Raw genomic sequence first — 8,611 nt, forward strand, 5'->3', positions numbered from 1 at the left:
CCCGTTTTTGTGTCAATCTGATTTTGAATCTAATTTAGGTTAATTAGTTATCTTGAATTGGTGAGAAAAAATCTGAGTGACTGTGGATTACTCTGCATTTGTTGTAATTAGTACATAAATTTACAAAATAGCTTCTACTGTAAGTGTATTATGCAACTGACTTGGTTTATGGCATAAAATCTGTTTTATGGGGTGTGAAATTGATTTAAGTTCTTTATGCTGTATATTTTGAGGTTGTTGACCTTGCGGGAAGGATATTATGATGTTTTTATAATCTTTTTGAAGGAAAGAATATCATGATCGGCTGCAACTATGAACAATTTCTTTTGCTTTAGAACACTGGAAGGAAATGAGAGAAGGAGAAACAAAGTTCATGTACCGTAGAAGTAAGAGAACACAAACTATTGTAAATCGGGTCATGTGCATCTTGTTAAAACCAGCTTCTTTTTAACATATCTTAGCCGTCTATACTCGCAAGATCTATTGGCCAGGGCACTTTGTGGGGGACTCTGTGAGACTGTCTGTCAACGGATCGCGCCCCATATATATATATACTAGGATATGATCACGGCACGGGTTTGGTGATCGCCACCGCTTTGTGAGATCTTAGGTTTCTTTTATATTAGCGATTTGATGCACAAAATAAGCTTCCTTGGTTTTTTTTTTTTTTGCCTATATCACTACATTAACATGTTCTAAAGTAAAGAGCACCACAGTGCTTCAAAGAAAATGGATCGTCATCTTGTAGCCCAGAAACTTGTCCTAGAAGTTGTATTTTTTCTTCTACATTGGAAATTTAAAAAGATATTTATCATCTAAATGATACAATAGTTCTGTTTGGCAGTTGATGTGGTACGTGTGGCCTTGTAATGATAATGAGGACATCATGTCGCCATCGACAAAAAAAAAAAAAAAAAAAAGACAGTTTAGAATAGAATATCCCGATCCATGTTTTCTTTCGATGGATACCAATGATTGTTGAAATATAAAATGAAAATTACACATATCCTGTTTTATTTTATACACCATTAAACTCGGGGAAACCAAATGCATAACACAACTGAGACAAAAAAAGGGACTGGAGAACAGGTTGAACTTTAGATGCAAAGTATACACATGAACAGATGAACTTAGTATACACACTGCAATATTGCACAGTAGTTCCATATATAACATGGATTAAGAATCCACACTCAGCAGCTAAAAATGTAAACTTAATATACAGTGCTTGCATATCATTGTCACCACTCAAAAAATTGCATGTCTGCGGTAGGGCCACCACTGTTGAACTTCATCCAACTTCATAACATCAGTACCATCACTGTTGAACTGCATAATTTCACAACATGAGTTCACAAAAAGACATCAGAGAAAATGGAAATAATGGGTACCCTTAATGCTAACTCTAAATCATGTAAAAAGATGATGAATATCAATATATGGCTATTTTATTATTCTATTGGAAGTTACCTTAAGCTACCAAATCCCTAGATTCTTGCTCCAAATTCTATGATAAATCAGAATAAACACATAATAGTGCTAGAGGGAAATGAGACATAGAATCCATATCCATCCACGTAAAGCATACACCTATGGGAAGGAAGCTTAGTGTTTAATGCTACAGAAAACACCTTGGGGTTTAAGGGAGAGGACTTTGCTCAGATGCACAACACTGGCATTATTGAACATCAAAAAAGAATTCAATAGATATTCGGTTTCGAGCCTCCTTAATCACCTTAAAGAATGGGTAGTAGTTAGAATCAACATTAAGCAAAAATGGAAACAACTGACAAATCCATTGGAAAAGCTCCACGACCACGATAGCTCTAATATGATATTTATTAGGCAAGGGTTTCAGTTCCATACCAATTGCATGATGTTTACATGGTTTAGTATTTTCCAATCAAGAGATGCTACATTTTTGTCATCGATGTAGTTGTGTTTTTGTTTAACACATACGCAGTTGAAGGATAACAATTTTAGTTAAAGAAGTATGGTCATATAGGTTAAAGTTAATTTTTCAAATTTAACTATCTTAGAATATGCAGATTCAAGTAATGTATACATGGATGTTCACCACCAACTGTACATTTCTACCCCATTATATTCAACCACCATAAAATCCCACAACTTTAAAGAAAATATTAAGGACCCTCGTAATGATGTGTTTAGATGACTTTTGTCGGATTGATGCAAAGGAATTAATCTTTTTTGTGTCAACTATTAAGCTAGTAACATCCTTAAATGCATATATATGTTAAGCTCATTTGGAAACATTGGATAATTTCTTCTTAGTGAGTCATTTTGCCATTACCTAATGTTGTTTTTTTTGTATCAAGATATTATTAGTTGTGATGCAAGTCCTTCACTGGGTAAGTTATATATACATGATTTAATTACCAACAGATTTACTTTATATACTGTTTTACTTCTACAGTTGTAAATAAGTCATACCTGTTCATCCACATAACCATACTGTCATCTAAACTCTTCTAATTTATTGTAACTTAAACTATGACGGAGCATGATTTGGATTTCCCAGGGATTGAAAACACTTCGAGCAATCCTCGTGCCTAATAGTGATATCTTTTGTGGACTGCGGGCGGGTAAGTTGAGATCACATCTTAAGTATATTGTATGAGATGCGTTTTAAAAAGCTATACAATAAATTAGATCCAAAACAACACATATGCGTTTTAACTTTAGTACTTTACTAAGCTAATGGTGAAATCTAGCATACTCACAAAACAACACATATGTGCAAGGGTTCAAACATAACGCAGTTCAACATGAAGTTCTAGATTTGTGATCATTATTTTGTGCTTGAAATTAAGAACTTATATATATGCTTTCAGCATATAAGTAATTGTGTGTCCAACCATTTATTCAGCCAAAAATCCTAATTTTCATAAATATACACGCATAAACTAATAAAACAAATATGGGGATTGTTGTAAGAATGTTTAACATTTTCTTCATGGTAGGAAGCACCCATAGTCTTTCCCTAGATTCTTAGTTACCTATATTCATACAACGCAAGTACAAAAGATGAGAGCGATTGGTTCCAAGGGACAACTATTGGGATTTTAGAATTTTTATCTGGGACCAAAGTTGATCGACTAATATGATATAACCAATGCCTCAAAAGTCCCAGCAACAAATTAAATTTCTATAACATTGCCATCCATCTTCAACTCTTCCTGACTTGAATTTGAATTCATTTATACTCATGTATAATTTTAAAAAAGAATATCATTAAAGCCGATTAGCATTTTAATGAAATAACCAAGTTATCTATCACGGGAGTCACTCACAATGAAATTTCAGTAAGGTTATCATTCAATAGTATTTGTCAACTACACAACCATCACTGGCACAATTGGGACAACCAAGTTATGAAGTAAAATCGTCACTGACAATGAAACTTCAGCAGGATTATCATTTAATAATGTTTGATAATTAACAACACAACCATAACTGGACAAATTAACTGACAAACACAACAAAAAGACATGTAGTTCAGTGTTGATTGTGATTTACCTAAGACTGATGCTAGCACTTTCCTGAGATTGTTGATTTTAAGAATCCTACACATTCAGATTTTTAAAACCAATTTTTAAGAACCACCAAATCAAATACAAACACAAAATTAAATTGAAATATGCATAAAAATCTTACCTTTAAGACAATCGGAAGTACTTGACCAATGCTAAGAAAACCCAACCTGCCATGAAAAGTGACTGAATTAGATCAACAAAATCCGCAGTTATAAGTGAATATCGATCTATTTCAACATAAAATGCTAATCAAATGCAAAATTAACGAAGCCCTAAATATTCTTACTCGAAGCAAAATGAAATAAAAGTACATTGGGGTTTTCACTTCCCTTTAATAGATTAAACAAAAGTTTTGATAGAGATGAGGGCCGCAATGATCGATTTTTTAATTGAAGCCATCTTCTACCCACAGTAGTAGCTGATGGTCTCCCTAGTATTCAATGCGGACCTCCACAAACCGCATGACAGTATTTCAACCCTAGAAACGGCTGATTGATTGAAACACTTCCTAAAATGGAGCAAATAAAATGACCATAACGTATGTTGGACAGTTGTGGAAATGAGATGGCGGGATCGTGACCGTCTTTACGTCCCAAAATGTGAATCGGTGGATGATTAAATCGTGACCCTCCTTTATGTACCCAAAATGTAAATTTCTAGATGATTATATCTTGACCGTCATTTATATTTACGAACTATAGATGACCGTCGATGTGGGAAAACACCACTGTCCCTTATAATATAGACTAGGATATGACCCGTGTCGTAACTACACGGGGCTATGAGTTGTTTTTGTGTTGGTTAGATATTTTTTTTCTTGTGAGACTACCAAGAACTGAGCGTGGGAATCCTGGGGGAACTATAATCTTTCTCAAACTGAATTCGAAGCTTTGATCGATACTATTAACATCAACCGGATCGGTTTCTTGTTAAATGACGATTAAAATGTCCACATGGATGTACACTGACATATATGTAGCAGAAAGTATTTTTTTGGTGATTAAGATATCCAATGTACGTGTGTACACTGGGATCTGCACCCCTTTTCATTTATGGTAATCGAGATAACCATCCACTCGTAGTTGTTGCAAATAATACCAAGAAACTTGAAAACCTAATGTCCCAAGAGGGAACACGTAGAATTTCCAGGTTTCGATAAAAGTAACTTGTCGATTGCATTCCAAATTACAAATGCAGTTCAGTCATCATTTAAATAGATTGTCATTTTGTGCTAAAAAAAAGTTTAGTAATTTTTTTTTTCGAAATTCAAAAAAGTAGAATCTGAGTTGGGAATCCTTTTTTCATATCCTTAAATGTGTTATATCTACATTAATTTTTGGAACCGCTAACAGTTTTAAAATACGAATATTGCTTTGTGCTTGTATCAATGTATAATTGGCATGGTTACACATTACTAATACTTGAACTCATGGTAAAAAAAGATTAATCGGTTGGGATAATATAATTTACGGCCATTAAATGTCATTATTCCATACAATATCCTAGGTTTGAGAGACGTTATACTGTAATATGAAACTCTTGATAAAGAATAATAAATATACATTTATGGTTTAAACTAACATATGAAAAACGTCCATCTTACAGCGTCACAAAATTAAAAATAAATAAAATGTAAAACATTAAATCCTACAGCATTCCCTTGGATATTAGTGATACGAAGCGTCCTTGAATATTTCTTAGCGGTGAAAAATGACGCGTGTGATGATATTGCATATATCATATGCCAATTATGCTTTTCCTTACAAATTAATAATACAATCTTATTTTCTTAACTAAGTAGTGAAAGACTCGCGCTAGAAAAAATTGCATATCCAAACAAAAGAAATTTCTCCCTCTAATATGATACATGTATAAGAGAGTTGTTCTTTATCAACATACGCGTTTGAGACCTAGAAGTAAATAAGAGACCCAATCTAAATATGAATGGTATGAAAACTTGCAAATGGAAATGATATTACACCTTAACCTAAGAGTACATAAGAGACCTAAAACATCTAAAATTTTATAATTTGCTAGCATAAAATGAACATGACAATACAATTGAATATTAAAATATTTTTTTAAATCAACTTCAATAAAGTGTAAGATATTTGTACCGACTTTGGTTACTTGGTATCTTCAATGAAATAAGAGAAGCTCAAGTATTAGATGATATCCACATAGTAAAAGATAGGTAATGGATCAATTATTAGTCATGGTATCTTTAGATGAAAAATGTAGATGAGTTCCTATGCACTAAGCTCTATTAAACTAAGATAATCTTTAAAAAACTCGACAATTTAGTCATCGCGATCTCATATGTGTATATGAACCACATCTTCTAGAAAAAAATTAGACTTGTACCTTTCTGGAATACCCAAACTTCTTCATTTGCATCAATGATAAATTGCATGCAATAAAAACTTGTGTAGTCCCGACACATATAGATATAGTGACGCATCCCACAGAAGAAAAAAATTGTATTATTATATTGCTCCATAAACCGCTTTCTTCATTGTTTAAAAATAATCTCTTGAAACCCGAAAACGAAAGATTATAAGTGAGTTTCAATAAGCCAGTTCCGCGTTGCTTGTTTTGAGGCTTCTTAAATTTCAGTATTAGCAAGATGGTCGACTATGTATAAAGAATTTAAAATGATCTTTTAAGAGAATACCTATTTTTTGATGTCAACTGCATATAACCATTATTTGACTAGGCGTGAAGAATTAAGATAAAAAAAAATACTCACTCTGTAAACCATCAAAAGGTAATTTCAAGTTTTACATGATACAAAAAATTTGAAGAATAACATACACACATAATCAAGAAATTTTAATCCATTTGATACGAACATGTACACGACTCTTATCCAACAAAGAGTATGAACTCTCTTACAGCAGTAGCAATATAGTTAAAAAATTCTATTTACCGAGCCAAGTTAAGTGCATAACAATGGACCATCGTTTTTTTCGTCATTTATATTCACTCCATGTAAATCCTCTGATTTTGGCCTGAAGAAGTCAAAGTCTAATTGGAAAATTTCCTGTCCAGAGAAAAATAAAAAATTTAGCATAAAAAAATATAAATTAAATGGTATGGTATTAAAAAGAACCTAACCTAAGAATAAAAACGAATAGATAGCAATCATATCTGATCAGTATCTTTTGACTGCAAATGAAAAAAAAATCGAGATAACAAAATACAATATTAATAAAAAGTAACAAAGAGAAATTAAACTGCATAAATGACACAAATATTAGGCGCAAGGCACCCTTAATCCATTGATGTTAAACAATGATCCATTACCTATCTTTTACCATGTGGATATCATCTAATACTTGCGATTCTTTTATTTCATTGAAGATAACAAGTAACCAATTAAGCTGCATAAATGACACAAATATTAGGTGCGAGGCACCATGAATCCATTCATGTTAAACCACAAATTAAAGACAAAAGCTAACAATAATTATCTCAATCAAGCAAAATAACAGAGAATCATACCTTGGAAATAGAATTTTGCAAAGGATGAAAAGCTAACAAAAATTAAAGAGAAAAGCTAACAAAAATTATCTAGAGAAATTAATCTGCATAAATGACACAAATATTAGGCGAGGGGCACCACGAATCCATTGATGTTAAACCAAAAATTAAAGAGAAAAGCTTACAAAAATTATCTCAATCAAGCAAAATAACAGAGAATCATACCTTGGAAATAGAGTTTTGCAAAGAATGAAAAGCTAACTAAAATTAATAAAAATTAAAGAGAAAAGATAACAAAAATTATCTAGAAAAATTAAACTGTATGAATGACACAAATATTAGGCGCCGGGCACCATGAATCCATTGATGTTAAACCAAAAATTAAAGAGAAAAACTTACAAAAATTATCTCAATCAAGCAAAATAACAGAGAATCATACCTTGGAAATAGAGTTTTGCAAAGAATGAAAAGCTAACAAAAATTAAAGAGAAAAGCTAACAAAAATTATCTAGAAAAATTAAACTGCATAAATGACACAAATATTAGGCGGGAGGCACCATGAATCCATTGATGTTAAACTAAAAATTAAAGAGAAAAGCTAACAAAATTATCTCAATCTAGCAAAATAACAGAGAATCATACCTTGGAAACAGAGTTTTGCAAAGGATGAAAAGCTAACAAAAGTTATCTCAATCAACCAAAACAAAAGATAATCATACCTTGAGAATAGAGTTGTGTAGAGGATGAATAGAGTTGTTGATTTAGAATAAAAGAAACGGTTTGACATTAAATGTGAGGAATAACTCCCAAATAAATGACATTAAAAATCTAAATTAATTGTCTTAAGTAAAATTAATATGTGAATTAATCTAGACCCTTCTTTATATGCCTAAAATGTGGATTGAAAATCTTAAATATTTAGCTCAATCTGGACCATTCTTTATATGCCAGAAATATAATTGAATAACTTAAATATGTATCTCAATCTGGGCCGTCCTTTATGTGTCCAAACTCTACATCTCCGTCCATTACATTTCTTCATATTTATAACCTTTTGACGGTTTACAAAGTGAATATTTTTTTATCTTAAAATCTCCACGCATAGTCAAATAATGGTTATATGCAGTTGACATCTAAAAATAGGTATTCTCTTAAAAGATCATCTTAAATTCTTTATACATAGTCGACCATCTTGCTAATACTGAAATTTAAGAAGCCTCAAAACAAGCAACGCGGAACTGGCTTATTGAAAATCGCCTATAATATTTCATTTTCTGATTTCAAGATATTATTTTTAAGCAATGAAGAAAGCGGTTTAGGGAACAATACAATAATATACTTTTTTTTTCTGTGGGATGCGTCACTATATCTATATGTGTCAGGACTACAAAAATTTTCATTGCATGCATTTTATCATTGATGCAAATGAAGAAGTTTTGGTATTCCAGAAAGATACAAGTCTAAATTTTGCTAGAAGATGTGGTTCATATGCACATATGTGATTGCGATGACTAAATTGTCGAGTTTTTTAAAGATTATCTTGGTTTAAGAGAGCTTGGTGCATAGGAACT

The 8,611-nt window shown here is 32.0% G+C and overlaps 1 long non-coding RNA gene across 1 annotated transcript; it reads right to left on the reverse strand.

The window, feature by feature from the left end:
- Positions 1–1,088: 1,088 nt before the first annotated feature.
- LOC113285686 lies at positions 1,089–4,040 on the reverse strand. Its single transcript, XR_003328865.1, has 3 exons — positions 3,679–4,040; positions 3,541–3,587; positions 1,089–1,329 (listed from the first exon to the last, which is right to left on the reverse strand). It is a non-coding gene; the product is annotated as an uncharacterized LOC113285686 (long non-coding RNA).
- Between the last annotated feature and the right edge of the window lie 4,571 nt (positions 4,041–8,611).

This window comes from Papaver somniferum, chromosome 6, assembly GCF_003573695.1.
Source record: "Papaver somniferum cultivar HN1 chromosome 6, ASM357369v1, whole genome shotgun sequence".
Classification (NCBI taxonomy): Eukaryota; Viridiplantae; Streptophyta; class Magnoliopsida; order Ranunculales; family Papaveraceae; genus Papaver; species Papaver somniferum.